The 19566-nt window shown below is 42.8% G+C and overlaps 1 protein-coding gene across 2 annotated transcripts in view; it reads right to left on the reverse strand.

Annotated features, from left to right (window-relative positions):
- Window positions 1-19213, reverse strand: part of LOC122408107 (5-hydroxytryptamine receptor-like) — a 91631-nt gene extending 72418 nt beyond the window's left edge. For both annotated transcript variants that reach the window (XM_043414707.1, XM_043414706.1), the window contains exon 1: window positions 18074-19213. The gene's annotated coding sequence lies outside the window, so the exon portion shown is untranslated. The remainder of the gene's footprint in view (window positions 1-18073) is intronic.
- Between the last annotated feature and the right edge of the window lie 353 nt (window positions 19214-19566).

Here is a 19566-nt window from a genome sequence, read left to right on the forward strand (position 1 = left end):
CCCTCATTGTGGTGCGACGATGGAAGTTATAAGGGGGCTCCCTGTCAACGCTCTTCGAAGCCAACATATCACTCGACGCGTTCTCAGCTTTGTCGTCACTCCTGGCGAGTACGCTGTAATGAACATCAAGGAATATAGGACGTTACACCGGAGCGATACGTTGCGGCTTCTGCGGTACATTAGTCGAGTCCCATCTGCCTTAACGTGGAATTCTACTGAAGATATTAAAATCCTCTTTCGAGTTATTCGAACGTTTTCTGCGAGCATCGAAATCAAGGGTAAAAAACAAATTCGCCCGACCAGGAAATTTCGCATAAAAACATGCAATTTTAATAAACCCAAACACTTTCTGACGAATCAGCACGTCAGAATTCTCACCCCACGTACGTTCAGCTCAAAGTTTTATTTTCTATACTATCGTAACTGTAAGATGAGAAATTTCGTTAAAAAAAACTCCAAACAATTTGACGTGGAACTTTCGTCCTGCCAGTCATCAGCGTAATTGTTCGCAGTGATTTTTTCACTCCGATGATAACTAGAAAGCAATCTCACAAACGTTCTAGAAAAGTCTATTAGCAATAAAATAGTGCTGGCCGGTTAACTCCATTATAGTGGTACAGAACAACGCTTCATGCACGGGAATGACGTCACTGCCGGTTTAATCTAACAACTCGGTACTGCGCACCGCTCGCATCGCGTTGATTGTCGCTGTTCGGTATAACTGTACTGTGCACGGATAGACGCGCATATCAGAGAATAACCGAGATAGTGAAGCAACAGGCACGTGGAGAAGGCACACGATAACAGCAGGGTGTATATAAGTTGCAAGTATAGAACGTGTATGTAATCCTTTGTGCCATGGGCGAATGCACGGCTTGTGTCAGCGTGCCGTCTTATTGTTATTTAGTTACGGCGCTTTAACTCACCTATTACAACTTCGTTGTCTTGTGTCGCTTATCGCTGTTCAATTTGCTTCAATGAATGTGACAGATACTCGAGGGGAGATTTTGCGAAAGAAGAAAAAGCAAGATTCAACGAAGAGCATATATTTACATCAAACTGCTTCACTCGTTTATATATAATTGGCTTGTAAATAAGAGCTTTTAGTCTGCGGCGGAGTTATTCGAATTCGAGATTGTTGAGCGCGGGAGCGAAGAGAATATTTTCATTCAGTTTCACAATGGATTGGCACCATTTTGCAGAACATTTATATCTCGAATTAATGAAGAAGGACTGGCTTTTACCATTTTGTTCATTTTATATCTCAAATTCTTGTGCTTATGCCAACCACAGATCTTTTATAAAAGCGTAGAGAGTAAATGTCAGTAAACGCGAGGATCGTTAACCAGCTGGATATACAGCTCGAGCTCTTGTTAGATTAAAAGGTTTTTGCTTTCAATACGGCCTGCACTCCGCTGCTTCTGCACCCGGTGTTACCTGCAGCGTGCATCAAACCGACGTGGGATTTTGTATCGGAAATACATAAATTACTTGTTTCTTTATCTTCCACGCTTCGATGCAGCGACACATTTCGCATCTTGCGTTTCAACCTCGAGCATATTTAAACGTCGTGGCTCGTTGATTTAAGAGCAGTTAAAAAGTACGGTTCCTCTCTCCTTCATCCTCCCCCTTTGTCTTTTTTCTTATGAGGCTTTCCACAATGCGTTCTCTCATTACTTCGTCAGTATGTCACGTTGCGGCTGCCCCGTTCGCACAGGACCTCGCAAAGGTTTCGTCGTATCGTTTAAACTTCTCGTATTCGCAGACTCGACTGAAAAACCAAAGTCATTAACAGTGACGTTGCGTGGCCACTCGTGACGTGCTGAGAGGATACCTTAATGAAGGGAAAAAGCAGATACGAAAGCGGGACTAATAAAAGTAGCGTTTCCCAACGGGAAATATTCCAGTTGAATTTCTAGCTGACTAATAAATCCATGAATTGATAATTGTGCTATACACAAGTGAAGTCAAAGTCTTTTCGATTTGAATTAACGATGTCCATTACAATATTAAAATAGGGGAAGGTGGGCGGGGGTGGTTCCGTGGTCTCTCACGTTAAGCAGAATTACTTGCGTTCGTTACTTGGATGAGTGACCGCTTAGCCGGTCTCGCTCGGAGGCGCGTATCGATCGGTGAACTGGACGTCGTTTCCTGAGGTTTTGGTGCTCATATCCGAGCTTCACTCCCAAATGAACATTAAAAATCGCTACGACAAACTGCTGTCAATGTCATTTCGGTGGCTTTTTCCTGTTTATAAAATTGGAGTGCGGCGACTATTTTTAAAAACCGACTGCGATTGCACACGTTGAATTAGGCCTCGAAGAGTGAAATGGATTCGACAAAAAGAAATTCTGACGGAAAGTCTCCCTTGGAAGCGTTTTTCCGAAAATTAGTCTCGAAAAATCCAAGTTCTTTGCTTTCTTGATCTCCTAAGCCGTGGATCTTTTCTCTGATCCTCCAATATGCCACGGAGAATATACATACGAGGTGTAACAGTTTACCAATTCCTCAGAGCCCGAATGTACCTCAAGGGAACTGGCTGTGGATAAACTTGACCGTCATTACCGTAAATATACTTTGGCATTCGCACTCGACCTCCGATTTATTCTTTTTATTTTCGTCATCACCCCCCCCCCCCTCCTGCTCGCGCCTCTCACACGCTTCTTTTTTTTCAGTATCCCTTGGAGAATCGAGTCTATTAATTCGTCAACGACTGAAGTCGCTGATTCCTCGCGGGATTTATTTCGCGGTCAAACTTTATTCCATCTCCTCTTCCCGTTTCATTTCTTATCTGCCAACGAACAGACTCCTCGCTTGATACATGTTTGCAAATAAAAACGATACTGCATAAGAGGCTCAAGTCGGTCCACCATTATGCGGGTATATATGGCAAGTTGACCGTATTTCTGCCCATGAATTGTTTGCTTAAGTATTCTCAGCATATTTCCCTGATGCATTATATCATGCAGCATAATTTTTCATATTTTTTTTTCGTGTCTCTTCCCCCCATCGGAATTCCCTCCGCGCTTTTTTTCTTTCGCTTTTCACAGGGACTTATATCGTCCTAGATTCATTTTCATTCTCCGCATTATGTACGCTATTGTACTAACGTGAATAACGGATTTTAATAAATCAGCGAAGAGGATGAGAGCGTTTCACGAATCGGAAATACTTTTGGCAAGGAGCTTTCTCGAGCTGAGTACCGAAAGCCATTGTGTCTGATTTGTCAATGCGTTTTTGTATTTTTTTTCTCATCTTTACCGCACATAAGCCGAAAATAATGAAAATAGTTTGAAAAAAAGTGAATGTTTTTTTCTAAATTCGCGTTCACGGAGATTTTTCCCAGAATCCTATATTTACGACTCGTAAATATTTTTTCTGTACTGCTAAACGTTATTTTGTAACCACGCACCTCCATATACACAAGAATCGATTTTTCCGAGCATAACAAAGAACTGTATAGACGAGGGGTCAAAAAAGGCCATGCATGAAAAGTTTCGATGAAAAAGCGATGAGGATTATATACGTGTATATCATAATACGGGTCGGAACGTTTTCCTACACCAGGGAACCATTGACCAATAGAAAAACGGACGGATTGGTAACCGGACATTCCCTTGAGACTAATGAACCGGTAGCTACTACTATATCGAAGGGAGAGGGATGAAATGGAATAAAAAAAGGGTCGCTGCGGTCTTCTGGCAAAATCACCGTAACTCTAAAGTAAACATACGTCCAAAAAATACAACAACAAAAAAAATAGAATGGCTGGTTCGGGAAACAATAATCGATGCTTGTGGGAACGATATCCAAGCGGGGCGATCTCTTGGATCGTGAAAACTACGTTTTCGAAGGTCGCACTCGAGTGTTCTGTTAATCTGAGACTATTCGTGAACTTCCATAGCTGCAGAAACGTTTTTTTTTGTTTTCTTAAGGGGGAGTGTTGGACTTTTTGAAGCGGGAGTCCCTTAAAGCACTTTGGCGATCGGGGATTGTTGGTTCTCCCCGATAATGCTTGGGTTTCCGAGATCTTTGAAATAGCACGTAACGATAGAGACGAGCGATAATGAAAGCTTCAGGAAATGCTTTCAACTGACTCGCCTACAAGCTCAGTAACGAACATTTATGTTCGAATAAACAACTCAAATTAATTTGACAAGATACGTACAGACTGTAAGTGGCAATCGCATGTATGTCGTGACGTGTAGGGACATCGAGAACTGGGACAACGGCGGGGCTCAGAGTCGGGCATGTGGCATGTCTTCTCGCAGTTGAAACTTTCGTGAGTTTAGTTCTCGGTACATGTTCTATCCCTCGCACTCATTCCCGTGCTTCTTTTTGCCCGTGGATTCGCAGCGAGATTTATAGGAAGGTTAGTCGTCTGCAGGGCGGTTCGCTCACGATATACTTTTTGCACGGGTGTGTCATCTTCGCGGATCGTGTTGGTGTTCGGGCGCAAGCTCGCTCGCGAGAATCGTTTGTACCATGAAACGAGACACGCATCCGAATGAAACGTCTTGAAATAACGAATATAAGTGAAAATGGGAGAATAATAGAGGCGGTTTCTCGCAGCGAGGAGCTTGTCGCACATACCGTCACGTATGGGTTTGGATAAGGGTGTGTTCGAAAAGCCATTTACTTGCGAACATGACGCAGCACTTTTCGTTACGAGTATAACCCTCCGATGCGAAATTCAATTGCGAGAAATTCACCAAAAAGAGGGAACGTGCAAGACGAAACTCTGGCACGTATGTCGCGAGAGAACTTCAAACGGTTACGCTTTTTCACTAGCCGCGCCCTCGAACTCGAGCATTAAAGCGGAACTTGCGATACACAGAGCCCTGCTACTCTCATTGAGAGAACGAAGAGCGCGTGATTTGAATAACGAGTGCATTTCTACACGTCGAGACGTATTTACCTTTGTCCAAGATTACTCTGAGAATGAACGACCAAAGGTTGACGGGAGTCGAGATGGAAAAAAAACGAGAGAATATTACGCTTCTGTAATTAATGTTTGCTCTCGACAATTCTCCCGAAAAGTGGCAGGATAAATATTTCACCTGCGCGAACAAAAACTTGGCTCAATTTACCCTGAAAAAACACGATCGCTTTTCAAATGTTCTCTTGCCCCGAGTCTTCTACGTGATCTCACGATTAACTCTTTTTTTCTTCTTGTTCAACCTCTCCTCCATACTCCTGGAAGATTCTTTTCTTACCTTCACAGAGAATCCTTTCCGAACGCCTTGAGAGAAAAAAATGTTCTCCAGCAGGTCGAGCGTGATTCCGCATATCGTCACGAATATTCACCGAGCCCGTTCGCTTCGCATAATTTTTTCTTTTCACCTCGAGAGAATAATTTCGGGAATCACCTTAACCGAGTTCATTGAATCAGGATTTTTATTGGTAAATTAACGCTGATTTCTTATCGTTATATAAACTATGATTTTTGAGCGCAGCGACAGAATTTGCTCAATCTATTTTTCTATATACTGACCGCTCTAAGAATTATCTTTGGAATAACAAAATACTTTATGCTTAGATCAGCTTTCGAATGGAAAGATATAAGGTTTCAAGAGAACGCGCGTCAAGTTCGGTTGACCGGATCGGAACTACGTGAATAGATAAAAGTTTCCTCTGTAGTGAAATCCGATTTACGGATGTCAAACCGACCGTTTCACGTCGAAGGTTTTTCGTTATAAGCGTGCGCGCTCGACGCTCGGATGATAAAGAAATGAAGCACGTGCACTGAAAAACTGAAGGTTTGGAGAAAATCCTTTCTCTCGTTTCCAAAGCGAAAACCTGCCTCGCTCGAATTTTCAATGAACTCGAAAAATCGCTTTGCTATACTCTGTGGCCGATGATACCAATGGCAAGAGTCTCCGGGGCTGCTCTGGCAAAGTGAACGAGAACGAGGTCGCATATCCGTTGGTGAGCTTTATTCTTCGGTTATGCAGTTATGTTATGTCCCATTATGTTCGTCCTCTCCGAGCTGTTCGCCCACTGAAAAGGGACAGAAGCAAAGAGAGAGGGAGCGTGAAAAGCGAAGGGGAGAAATTTTGATAATCCGGAAATTCAAAAGGATATTAAATTCGTGTATTACACACAACTTGGCAAATATCTCCGTGTCGGAGGATCTGCTCGAAGCTATTTCTATGGCCTGTATGAAAGGGAAGCGAAATCTCAATGATATTTAGTCCTCTTGTCTAAAGGTTAGTAGCCTCTCAAATTTCCACGGAGCAGGATTTTCTATGGCGTCGAAGGTAGCTCACGTTTCTTGTTGGACTCTGAATCATTTCAACTCTGCGTGTAGTTAGTTTGTCTGCTCTGAGACATGGACCTTTACAATAAATGGGATCACTCAAACTCGGTTTTGACAAGTTGCGGAGGAGGACGAACGACAACGAAATATTTGGAGCGTAAATAATGAAATTTTGTGTATAAATTATCGTTTTAAATCCATTTTCAGTCGTCTAATATATCACTATTTTGCGTGCCATTATCAGACGTGGAACACTTTTCTCGAAATTCAATATTTGATCGATTTTGCATCGTTATTAGCAACACAGTTTCCATTATTTTATCATTTCCCACCAACTATTTGCCTATTTTCCGAAGATAAAAATGTTGTTCGAACGAATATTTCATGGTTTGTCGCTCGATCAATAACGAAGCATGAATTCTTTGATTCAAGGGTAAATATTTTCTCTTCGCTATATCGTATGTTGACCGACCCAGGCTGGATACTTAACGCTACAAACTCGAATACCTGACCGAGTTCCGAGTCGAATTCCGGTACCGTTCCGCGATCAGATTTCCATCTGTGATCCTGACAATTATTAAAGTGGGTTAATACAGCGGGTGCTGCTAAATGGGTTAGATAACAAACAATAGTGTATGAGATCAGTTTTAAAAGGCATGAAATTCTCTATAAAAAATGAGTGATGACACTTTTCTACTTTGAGTAGCTCAGTCTACACCCAGTGCACACTCTGAGCGAATCTAGTTTTTGACCGTAAGGCGTTGCAAGATATTTTCTTGAGCGGCTCTTAGAGCCCAACGACTTTAGAGCGAAAAAGTTTCGTCAAACTTTATTCGTAAAAAATTTAATGTTCTACGAACCTCGTCTCTTGCATTTTGGCTCAAACTGTTTCTCCTGTTTTCGTGGGTCATACGAGCACGTATTTTCCATGTTTAGTAATAACTAACCGATAAGACAGTACAGTTCGATGAGAGCACAGCACTGGGCTTTTACATTTTACGTTTTTTTAAAAACTGAAGTTGGCAGTCCTGATTATCCCGTGCGAAAAATCTCTTGAAATGGTCCCTAATCAGGGAAGAATTCCGTTGAATTTTTATACAAATGGCAAGTCGAGAGACACGCTTTAAACTTCCGAGAGTGATCGTAACTGTGCGAACGTGGATTTCCATTACGATGAAAACTCTCAGAAAAGATAAAACTTAGGAGTACCGACATTTATGGGAGCTGGATAGAAAAACACATTTACGGAAGAGCGCGTGACACAAAACTTGGATTGTTGTGACGTAAGGTAGCGTGAACTTTCCCGGCGATCCTGTTCGTGTGCTCGATTGATCATGTGACATTCCAACAGCCAATGTTTCACCCAAAATATCAGTCGAGTGTTGATCCGATACTTTTGCACACTCCGCGTATGAATATTTGACTGACTCTGTGCGCGTGGTAGAAATGAAATATCATCGATCGGAGAGGATTCAGTAAAATCCAGATGTACACTCGTTTCTCATCGAAAAATCATTCATCACTCACACCCTGCGAGAACAATACGAGTATGCGAGCTCGTTCCAGCAGTTGTTTACACAAAAAAAGTAATCGAAACGCGAAATACAAGGAAATTGGAAGCAAGGAAATATCGATATCCCGGAATCGGAGTTGTCCTCATCACATTTTGATCCAGCACAAATATTCAGTAGAGAAAGCCTCGAGTCATGTATCTATTACAACGCGAAAATAGCGTGGAGCACACTGTGCCCCAAGATATATCGAGTGCGTGACTCGTTATTGTTGCTCTTTGTACAAACCCCCTTTTATTTCGTTAAATGCCTTCACTGCTAAATCCATCTTTTTCTGCACTGTTACGAATTCCAGGCAATGATTTATGGCCAAAGAATACTCCGCGTTTACGGAGGTGTCGCGGCTGTGAGAATTGATTTTTTTTGTTACAATTGACCGGCAAACCGGACTCGGTTTTTGGTGAACAACAGATGAGCCGGAAAGTGATTGTTTTGCGTTTTTCTGTTCGCGTTTTTGCGTTTGTTCATCAGCTTCGCTACTCCAAGTAACATGGTCATCTGTCCACCGATGCGAATCCTTTTCATTTGAAACTGAATTATAATTGGCCGGATATCGTAGGTATAGCTCATGTGTCGAGTGTACGTAAAAGAATCCATGATTAATAACGTTTCTTGTCCGGAGTGCATCGGAGCGTGAAACAATTAGCAGAGTGTCTCGTACGTATGCGAAAGCTGCGAGATGAAACGGCGAAGTTTTCACGACGAGCCGCAGCGTCGTTGAGCCCTTTTTATCCACAGTCTCATTTTGCCGAGTCAGCCACTTTTATTTTCCCGTCGACGGGGGCTGAATATTATTCATGGTTTACTAGTTTGCAGCGACTTGAGATAACTCTCACTGTTGTACTCCAGATTCAATGAATATTTTATAAATGGTTACATGCGCGAAAAAAATCTCTAGTTTCACGAACCAGCTTGTTACTCGTTATTTGGAGAAAAAAAAGCAATTGGGGGGAAAAGGTCGAAAGGAGAAACACGATGCATGGTAAAATTGCTCAGCGCATAGCTCTCGGAACAAGTGTTTTCATTATCCTGAACGACGGTACAAGAGCTTCGCAGGTGGCCTTGTAAAAAAAAATTCCTCGGTGCTCCGATAAAAATCGGAGTTCGCCGTTCCGGATGGAACGGAACACAAACCGTTTTCACCGACGCTGGAAGGCGAAATGACTTTCGTTGTAAGGAGCAGGGAACTGTACCACCGAAAACGAGTTTATCATAATCTTAGATCGCTCGGAAAGTAACGAAAAACGCCGCGGCCGCTCGGCCGGCCAAGCTCGGTTCGAGGAAAGGAAGCGCGACTCGGTTCCCAGAAAGAGAAAAAAAGTGGAAGATAACGTGGGAACGAAAAATCGTGAGAGACCTGGGATTTATAAATTTCCGATTTGCCCCTACGCGACCTCGACTTGTCCATGAACCTTGGAGAATATCCAGCGCGCGCTCCTTTGCCATCATTCTCGGCCTCTTGAATCTTCGGGATCACGCGCGTTCCTCCGCTTATTGATGACGACGCTGAAACGCGATAGCTAAATTCGGAGCCTCGAGGAGCGAGGACAACACACAGAGGGATGAAATCGAGTTAGATCTCTCAGGAATACAAAAGAGAAAAAAAAGTTCGCAGGCCGCTTTCTACATAATAATATTCGCTCTTCTATTTCGAATTACTTCATTCGTTTTTCCTCATTTCCTAAAAAAGACTCTGATGTAGGATAACAGCGAAGTCGCTTCGACTAAATATCTTGGAGTCTCCGAATTTTATCATCATATTAAACGCTCAATGGTGCTTTTCTGTACCTATGAATACACACGGAAATCATACATGCAAACATTTTCTGTGACGGTTACCTTCCTTCGTTTATCCCTTTCACAGCTTCTCGATGAAGGAGAATAAATTTGAATGGGCATATTGTGTTCGCAATTTGGGTTTTCATAAGACACGCTCAAATTTGTCACCCTCGAATAACGCGTTATCTCGTGTATCTTTTCCCCCATCAATCTTATCCAATTCACTTTGTTCTTCTTAGCGTAAAAGCGGATCGAATCAAGCGGAGCATTCAACTGGAACGTCAGCGACAGTGTGGTAAAGCATTTTGCGAGCGAATACGATACTTTTATACGATTTTACGTCTTTCTGTTTCAACGACTCGAAATGAGAGAATGGTCGACGCGAGTGCGAAGCCACCTCTCACGTGAAGTACTTTTTTAATGTATTTTTCCTCTCTCTTTCTCTACGTTCGTACTCCGTTTTTTGAGGGCTGAATAACACTCGCTTTCGCTGTGTCTTTCAACTTTAATTTTTATTTGAAACTAAGCTCGGAGCTAAACTCAGTGCTGCGCATTTCCTTTTCCACGGAGTGTCTCTTTCAAACCGTCGTGCGTATCTCGCTGATAGCGGAGCTCGCTGCTTTATGTTGAATATTAGGTTACGTAGTACATGACAAGAAAACTTACTTCCCCCGAAGCATTTCCACTTTCGTGAGCTAGCGTGAGCAGATAGTTATTACGTCAGCATGCGAATATTGCCCGTAAGAAGATGGCTAGGAAAAGCGGAATGTTCGTTATTTACCGAGACAAAAGGAAAGAGAGAAAAAGAGACGGTTAAGTCCCGTTGAGAACGAGAGGAGGGAAAAAAGCCTCGAGCATGCTTGTTCACGTGGCATGTTTACAACTCTCTTCGCCACAATTCTCCAGAGGGACAAGCCGAGCAGGAAAAAGCTTCCTCGGAACAACTCTCATGGAGAGCAAATCTACCGATAAATAACTTTCTGAATAACTTCGCTACGTTTCAAATCTACAGAGTATATAATTCTCGCGAAATACTTAATCAACCGCCGCCGATATCTCCCCGCGTAAATTCCCTCTTGTTCGTCGAACTTCACGCGCGACAAATTAATCGTAAATCACACTTTTGACAGTTGAATTTGGTACGCAGAAGCGACTCACCCTCGTAGTTGTCCAAATAAAACGAGATGATTCGATCCTTTCTGAGGTTATTAGTGCAGAAATGTTTGCATGTTCTGCACGACTTTGATAAATCAATTGAACGTTGCACCGCGTCTGCACCCTCGCCAGCTATCACGATTCCATCCAACTTGGACCGCACCGCTCGACTGATTTCCGTTTTTCCGTTTAATATACCGCAAACCCAAACTTCCTTCTTTGACGTCGGAGATTGCGAAAAAGTCACGAGCTAACCATTTCACGAAGAGGATTTCCATTAACAAAACATCTCGTACGTACGAATTCATTCACGTGGATAAAGTGTGCATTTAGAAATCAACGGCCTTCTCGGTATGACGAGCCTGACGTAGACAGCAAGAATTTAATCAGAGGCCCCCTCGTTCCGTTAAATGTTTTCTTAAATCGTCAGCTAAACCAAGAAAATTCAACGTCGGAGCAGCGAGATACATGCAAACGAACAGATTCATTATAAACGCCTTGTTGAATAGGGTTGGCAAGTTTCGTCATCATGATTAAAGGAATCTCCGAGAAATCTCCCATGCTAACAGAGAGAGGATATTATACGCGTAGGGCTTTCGCCCACATTATCTTGTATGTAAGGTTTAACATGAAAAGTTTGCAAAGACTAAAGTAGCATCACAAAAAGGAATTTGTGAATTTCTCGTACGATCGCACGGGCACACAAGTGCAAATGGAAGTAGGTCGTGGCTCTAGTGCTGTATGCAAAATAAAGACGAGATACGAACGCGAGGGATGTTTTTATAGAGAAAAAAGGGAAGAGAAATCTGCACGCCCTCTATGGGGTTGAATGTAGTTTGAAGGTTTTTAATGCGGTTGCTCAATGCCCGTTTTGCGGAGTACCACACCCCGGGCTCGTTCGTGCCTTTCTCTCATTTCCTCATACGGTTAAAAAAAAACGTGGAAAAACAAAAAAATAGTTTGAAAGGTTCACATGTGCAGGACCATGCTTTGACTACACGCGTGTGTGCTTGTAAAATACTGCTGAAAAGGCCAGTGGACGAGTATTCTGGGCCACGAACGTGGCGTAAGTGCGGTTTCACGCGAACCCCGTCAGAATTTGCGCGCTGTACATGTTTCTTCGTAATCGGCTACGGCATTTTCTGACTCATTTTCTTCACGTGTACTCAAAAAGATTTAATTAAAACTACCTCAGCTAATGGAGTTTTTTTTCTCTCACATTCCCATAATTTTTTATCCTCTCCCCTTGGAATCGCTATTTCATTGTGCTCCTAGTAATTTATCATCGAGTTTTGTTTGAGTGTCTGCCTCGGAATCCGCGATGCCTCCTACCTCGTGAATCATGACTCCTCAGCCGAGAGAAATCACGTGCTCCAACTTCTTCGCCGAATATCAAAGCGGTGCGTCATGGCGACTGGACGACCATGAGAGTGCGAGAGTGACGACCATGAATTTCAACAACAAACGGGTTTTTTTCGACACTCGACTGATCGGCGTCCAAAAGCGCTGCCTCATTTTTGCCATTTTTCGTTGTCGAAACTTTTCTCATCTCAATCAGGCAAATGTCGAGAAAATCTCGTTCTTTCATGTTCTTAGTGTGAGCGGAACACGTACGAATTATACTTGTATCACTGCTTCCAAAATTACAAGCTAAAGTTGTCATTTATTTGACATTTTTTTCACAAATTTTTTTTTCATCTACTTATTACCAAACTAAATTTTCTAACTTTCGCTTTGATGGGTTTAGCGAACTAATTTATCAGTAAATCTGACCAATATTAGAATTATTGTGCTGTAAACTATAACGGGATCCGGCAGAGTCGAGTCGCCGCATAAAACCATTGAGGTACCCTTGGGGCTTACAATGGTCCAAACACGCAAAAGGCACCAGGGGCCACGAGACGTATCGCTTTCAATCTCATGGTACACGGTGCGGTTACTTGTGTAAGAGTTTTCCATCTGCTGCGCGTCCGGTGCACAAACGAAGCTTTGGAAAAGCATGATAAAGCTTTCCCGAGGTGCATATACACCGGAGCACAAACGTATTCCGGATGCGACTTACGGATGGCCTCACTTGTTATATTCCATATTTTTCTTGTTAACTGTCTTTCGTGTGCTTATTTCAAAATCAAAAATCTACTCCATTGTACCATAAACATTGTGCTTTTGTCCTTTTTATACCTTTTCTATTCGTATTCCGGCGGGTATGACGAGCCTCCCGAAATGAAGGCCCAACGCAGTAAAAATGTAGGTCAATGCATATATCATGTATGAGAACTGTGCCCCGGATAAATATGAGCCTTTTCCCTCATCTCTCTTTACTACTATTCGCCCCATCCAACAACCCATTAAGTGATCTCTAAATAATTGTTTTCCGAACCTCAATTTATAGGCTCGGCTAAAATAAATAGCGAATTGTACAAGCCACCAAGCCATTCCCTTATTAATCGGCATTTTCGGGCATAAGTTTTCACGATAAAATTGATGGGCTCATTTGGAAAATGATTTGAGCCGGTTCTGATAATTTTTTTTTATCAGATATCTCGAGGGCAGCTCTCCATCACAAGACCAGGAAAATGGCATCGTCAGAGTGACATTGAATCAACTTTATTTTCGAGATTCAACCATTTATTTTTTCTCTGTATACATTATTCATTTAATTTTCCAACGAAAATATGAAATTCGATGTTTGTAGAAAGAAAAATAAATTCGCTGATACAGGAGTTTCGTTAAATCAACATATTGCTTTTTATGGCGTGTAATGTTTTGATCATGGGAAAAGTTTTAATGGAGTTTCGTCTTTATTGGATCGATATCGATACCTGCCAATTAGGCTTTTTCATGCTACGTTTCCCTTCCACCCGAGGGCTATATTATGAACCTACATTATGAAATCAACGTCTAAGCTCCGGATCATTCGATCCGAGTCTCACGTGTTCAACACTTTCTCGCAGCGTCTGACTGTACCCGGACAACTTTCACTTGTCCTTCGAGCGTATGCGAGGTTGAATAACGCAGTGGAGGATATCAGCGTTCGAGGGGTCCGGAACGGTAGTCGGAGGGGTGGTTTGGGTTCGAGGATAATACTGCTTGAAAAAAAGAAGCAAAGAGCCTTTATTTTTTGTCGCTTTTCACGCCATCAACGATTCATGGAACATCAATTTACGCGTTTTTGTTGACGATAAAATAAAGATTTATTCAAAACGAATTTCTACGATATAAAAACGTCAACGAGTAGCGAACGCGTGTTCGTTGTAACGCACGAAAAAAAGCTTCTCGCTTGTCGGCCAGCATTTTATTGAACATATTTAAACTCCTTTTTAGTAGTAAAACAGTTGCGTGCGTTGCGGGATAACCCCCGAAGACATTACCTCCGAGGATAATTAGAGCTTAACGATAACGTGGCTTCTGAAATAGAGATAAATAGTTCGCAAAGTACGTCGTATTTTTTCGCTTTCATATCGCGGTGCAGAAAGTGGCTACGAAGAAACTTTATTAAAAGTGTTGGCTATGAACATTGATTCCCTTAAAATTGACGTGAGAAATCTTTTCGCGAATAAAGTGTTGTGTGATAAGCAAGAAATGCTGACGTTTCAACAAGAATTATAAAACTAAAATCTCTTCTTATTTTAATGACGTCGAAGGGAAAAGCTTCGCAATCTTTTTCTCCCGCGTCGCAGTACGAAAAGGCTTGAGACAATGATGAATCGATATTGGCGTTTACCGAGCACACCGACGATTTATCAAGATGCATTATGAGCGAACTTCAAGAGAGCAATTTCACTTCAATTTCTCTGAGGATGGATGGTATTGCTTATCGATGGATTTTTTTCGTATACATTTTTCATTCGAGTGATGTGTCTGGAATGTCTATAAAATATTCTATATTCATAAACCAGCAGATGAAAATACTATAGCTGTGATGCACGTTGCTGTGACCGTGATATTTACATTTGGATTTGGTGAAAAACAATACTCGCATTTGGCCTGCAATACTTTTGTCAGGGTACATTAGCGTTGAGAGGCGAGTGGAGAAAAAGCGAGAAGCAGAACGACAGGGTCGAGAGCAGATTGCGTTTAGTGCGGTAGGGTTTGGGGCACCCTCTGCCCGAAACAAAAAGTGTCTGGCTTTGGCGAGTGATGGAAATAGGTGTATAGATCACACGGAGGAGCGAAAGAGGCCGGAGAGAACGAGAGAGAGAGAGGAGGGAAGGGTGGAAGCAAAAAGCGCGGAGCCTCTTTTGTTGGACCTTTTGGAAAATTTGCATGTACATGCAGGGCCTTCAATATTGAAAGCATGGAGCAACAAATAACATCTCAATCGTTTACGGGAGTTCAATAAATGTAAGATCGATAGATACGAGAGTGTCGAAAGGACGAATATCGATTGTATCATCCCGTAAACTTGACAGTTCAAAGATTCCAATGTAACACGATATTGAGAAAAGAAGATGACAAAAAACCTGCTGTCATCGCGCCCGTTGCCGCGAATAAAGTGGTGTTGCGGCGTAAGAATCTACCGCTTGAGTGATCAGCTCTCTCGACTCGGAACGAAGCGACGAAAACCATTAACCAGAATGCGCCCACTGTGGCTACACTATTTCGTACTCTATCAGCTTGTGCGGTTTGCTTCCAATCTTTCTTCTCTCTCTCTCTCTTCCGCTCTGTCCTTCCTTTCTCTCGTATACTTCCAACCATAAATGGACGAAGGTATATAAACTAGGTGGGTTTTCGCAGTCGGGAGCGTCGCTCGCGAAGCGTCGTCTCCGACTTGATGTGCACTATTTGCGAGCAGCTTTGTGCGCCCCAGTCTCGAAACGTACGCAAGCAAATTTCAATGTTTGCAATCAAGAGGACGCAGCGGACCAGGGCGCTGGTAGAATGGCCTCTTTTTTGCTGCGAGCCAGAGGGATGTAGATGTGCCAGTGTGACGTCAGAAGTACGTGCACGCTGGTACACGATCCTGGCTCGAGATAGCGTGGCATATCGTGCCTTCGACACGATCATTTACAATTCGACTTAATGCATTTCGGCCTCCAATAGTTTGTTTATTGACACATGTTGGTACTCGACGCACGTAAAATCCGTAGGCAAGTCATCGGATTAGCGAGGACGAGCAAATTCGATGACATCTGCTGGCAGCGTCGGTGCGGATTGCAGATGGGAAACGTTAGAAGTGCCTCTGTGTACATGCAAACGTACGCGTGTTAGTGTATCTCTATGTACAGACGGACGTATAATCAAACTACGTATCTATATAATCAGTGTAACTCGAGAATCTCGCATATACCATCAGCAGATGACGCCCATTGTGCCTTTGGAATACGAAGATATGTGGGTCGAGGACTACAATTGGGGCAATAAAAGAAAATAAAGAGAAGACGCCGCGAGACAAATTATCTTTTTTCAATTATTCATTTTTTACGGTAGTTCTGTGACAAGTTCATGATTTACGCTCGGGATAATGAATTCGTGGGTGGCTCGGCACTTTTATTTCATCTTTACATCAGTTGAGTCTATTCTCTTTCAATTATCTGGAAGCGCGTACCGGTTCGGATTCGTTACGAGCTTTTTTCAGGCTTTCGCCCCCCCGCCGACACTCTCCTTCTCTCCGTACGTCTACCAATCTCTCGCGCTCGTCGTGTGACGTGATATTGCTCGTGAGCTGCTGGGGTGCAATCCCTTTACGAAAGTACCTCCCTCGTCAAGGGAAGCAAAATAAATGGAAAGCATCTTAACGACGTCGTCGCGAAAACGTTGAACGTGAACTCGCATAAAGAAAGAGGATATAGACAATGTTTTCTTGCCTCGTGCTCCTTCCGCCTCTTCCCCCTCGCACTACTCCCGACCCGCATGTACAAAAGTAAGTGAGCTTAACTGTTACAGACCTATAACGTTTTTCATGCTCGAATATACCGGTTACTAAATCTGTTGCTTGTTAGACTTCAAGTTTCCCTTGATAGAGTTAGGATCGAGGCACTTCCGTGTGTACACGCGATCGCCGTAATTACAGGGTTCATTCTCAGCGGGAGTTGACGCTGAATATTGAACTGATGCGGGGTGGAGCGTGGAAATGAGCGGCCAAGTTTTCCTATTTCTACTCTTTCTGTCTGAAAACGTTCATAGGGAGGAGAAAATTTTATCACGCTTTCATGAGGCTTGATATACAAACGCGAAATAAAAACATTGGAATTTCGCGGTAACGGTATGAAATTCTTTGCCACGAGATAGAAACTTTCATCTAAAAATTGTTCAAATTTTCAACGAGTTTGATAAAATCTCAAGAATTCGATGTCGCCCAAGTTCCAATATTCAATAGACTTTCTTTCCCTTTTTCCCAGCAGTAAATTCTTCCAGACGAGGGCGAGTAGTTTCTTCATAAGTTTTTAGCACATTTGCCTTGCTGCTGATACGAGCTGTTCCCGAGATTTCCTGCTCCCAAAACTCATTCTATTAAATTTCTCGAGACACAAGAGAGCGTTTCTTCTCTCCCGTCTGTTGAAATAAAAGAAGTAAGACACGCTGAAATATTTCTTTTGTCATCGTGCCCCGTCAACGACCATAAAGACAGAATGTTTTTTTTTCCTGAAAGCGGAACTCGAGTTATTCACTTTTATTGAAATTTATTGATGTACTCTTGCCTGTGTAAATTTACATATTCATTCGAATGTTCACTTTCATACGAAAACGGTTATTCATCGTAGTCGTGAAAGTGTGAAAAAAAAAGAAAAAAAAAAAAAACAAGCAGGAAGGATGAGAAGGAGGGAAGTTGTCGTCGAGTTGGCGGGCATGATCCGACCAACATGTTCAAGGGGAATTCGTCCCCAAGGGGTGCTAGTCTCCTTGCCCCTAGCTGCGAGTGCGTCACCGCCATATGTATGCAAATTTATATACATCGATATACAAATATATGCAATTATATGGCGAGCCAGATACGGTAGGAGTAAACTAATAAATAATAGTAATGCACTCGTACATTTCGAGGCGTATTCGCGGAGCGTTGGTTGGTGAATGCGGTGCTTCTCTATCAAATTATAATCAGCAATGATTCATTCTGTAATTGGCGAAATCGACGATACTATTCGATGGTTATTTAGTGCTGCTTCACCGATCCAAATTGCACTGACATTCGTACTGAAGCCTTGCGTCGAATTCCATTTTTTCTAAATCATTGACGCATGCCAAACAACATGAATGTGTATACAGATGATAAAGTTTATCAAGAGTCTCACATTTAGCGTATATTCAATATTTGAATAAAATAGGGATTTGCTTTTGATAGAAAAGAGGCAATGGATTTAAAACCAACCTGTTTTGGAGATAAGCACGTGAAGTGCCCCTCTCGCTGCCGAGACGTTCTTCTCTCGAGGATTCAATCCTCCATTCTTCCGTTTGACATTATACCCTCTTCTGTCTTGTATCGCGCTCGTAAAAACCCTTCGTATTCTATACCAGATGAATTCGGAGAAAATGTTCCTCTTTATTTTCGACGTGACTCGTGCCCACGGAGAGAAAAACTGAACGACAAAAACGTGACCTCCTCGCTCGTTGATCCCGCCAAGGAAGATCAGCAGCTCACTCGTTTTTACTCGTTGATCGCGGTTACTCCGCCACTCGTTTTTATCACGTGGATTTCAGCATGGTTTTCGTAGTTAAATTAAAATGGAATAAAACTTTAACCAAGTTTGTGGCTAAATAAAATAATCGACGTCGCGAAGTGTTCACAGTTTTTTCGCGATAACGATTGCTATTATGTGATTTGAAGCTCGGACGAACGAAGATTTACGAGGGCATTATTCGATGTCAATAACTGAAACAGTGGGGCGATAAATCGAGACGAACGAAAGAGCAATTCACGTCAAATTGGTCGACGATACAGTTCATCAAGTTTATCTGCACTCGAACGAAGCTACGATTGATTTTATCATTTGCCTCAAACTTATCCGACGATCTTGGCATCTATTCACGTATGATTTTAGCGAGACGCCGGTAGCTGTCGAGAATCGCGCATTGGTATAGTTCAAAGCTGAGAGCACGCGAAACACGAGTTAATGTGCTTCCGGCAGCGTGGATTCGCACAAGTGCCTTTGTTGCGTCGCGATGCGTCCGTCGGAGTTGCGTTATTTCTTCATGAGATGTTTTCACCGTTGACCGAGTTCACTGTCGGTGACGCGTGCTCGCGATCTTCCAATTTTCAGCGGGAAAATAAAAATAAAGAGTTGAACGAATGCGAGGGCGAATGGAAAAAAGTACGATTACAAAGGTGCTCGAACGTACATGGTAATAAGTGTAATTTGATGTGTCTACGCGCACACATAAAGTGAACTGAGGTAAAACAAGATGAGCTGTCAGTGTGTGATGCCGCATATATCGAGGGAAGAGAAAGAGAGTAAGCGTGTGATCGACCGATTGATAGAGTGAAATATGAAAGCACGACGGGTCGCGCGTTTCACGGTGTATCGCAGAGAACTGAGGTGAAACCTCGCTCATATCCAACTGTGCGCAGGCGTATCCCGGTGGCTTTACGAAAACGCTTTGGCCAGCCGAGAGAAGCACAACCTTACGCAGACAGAAAACGAGAACAGGGATACCAACACATGCACAAGCGAACGCGCGAAAGAGAGCTGCTGACAAAATACGGCCACGCACACACACCGAGACCGTACACGCACGGCGCGAGTTGCAGGATGAAGAGGAAGAGAGAAAAAGGAACGAGGAGTTTTGAGGGGAAGAGAGAACGGGAGTATCGGAGTGAGGGAGGTTTACCCCCGGTGCGTGAAAAAGAGGCTCCTGGGAGGAGAG

This window comes from Venturia canescens, chromosome 3, assembly GCF_019457755.1.
Source record: "Venturia canescens isolate UGA chromosome 3, ASM1945775v1, whole genome shotgun sequence".
In the NCBI taxonomy this organism is placed as follows: domain Eukaryota; kingdom Metazoa; phylum Arthropoda; class Insecta; order Hymenoptera; family Ichneumonidae; genus Venturia; species Venturia canescens.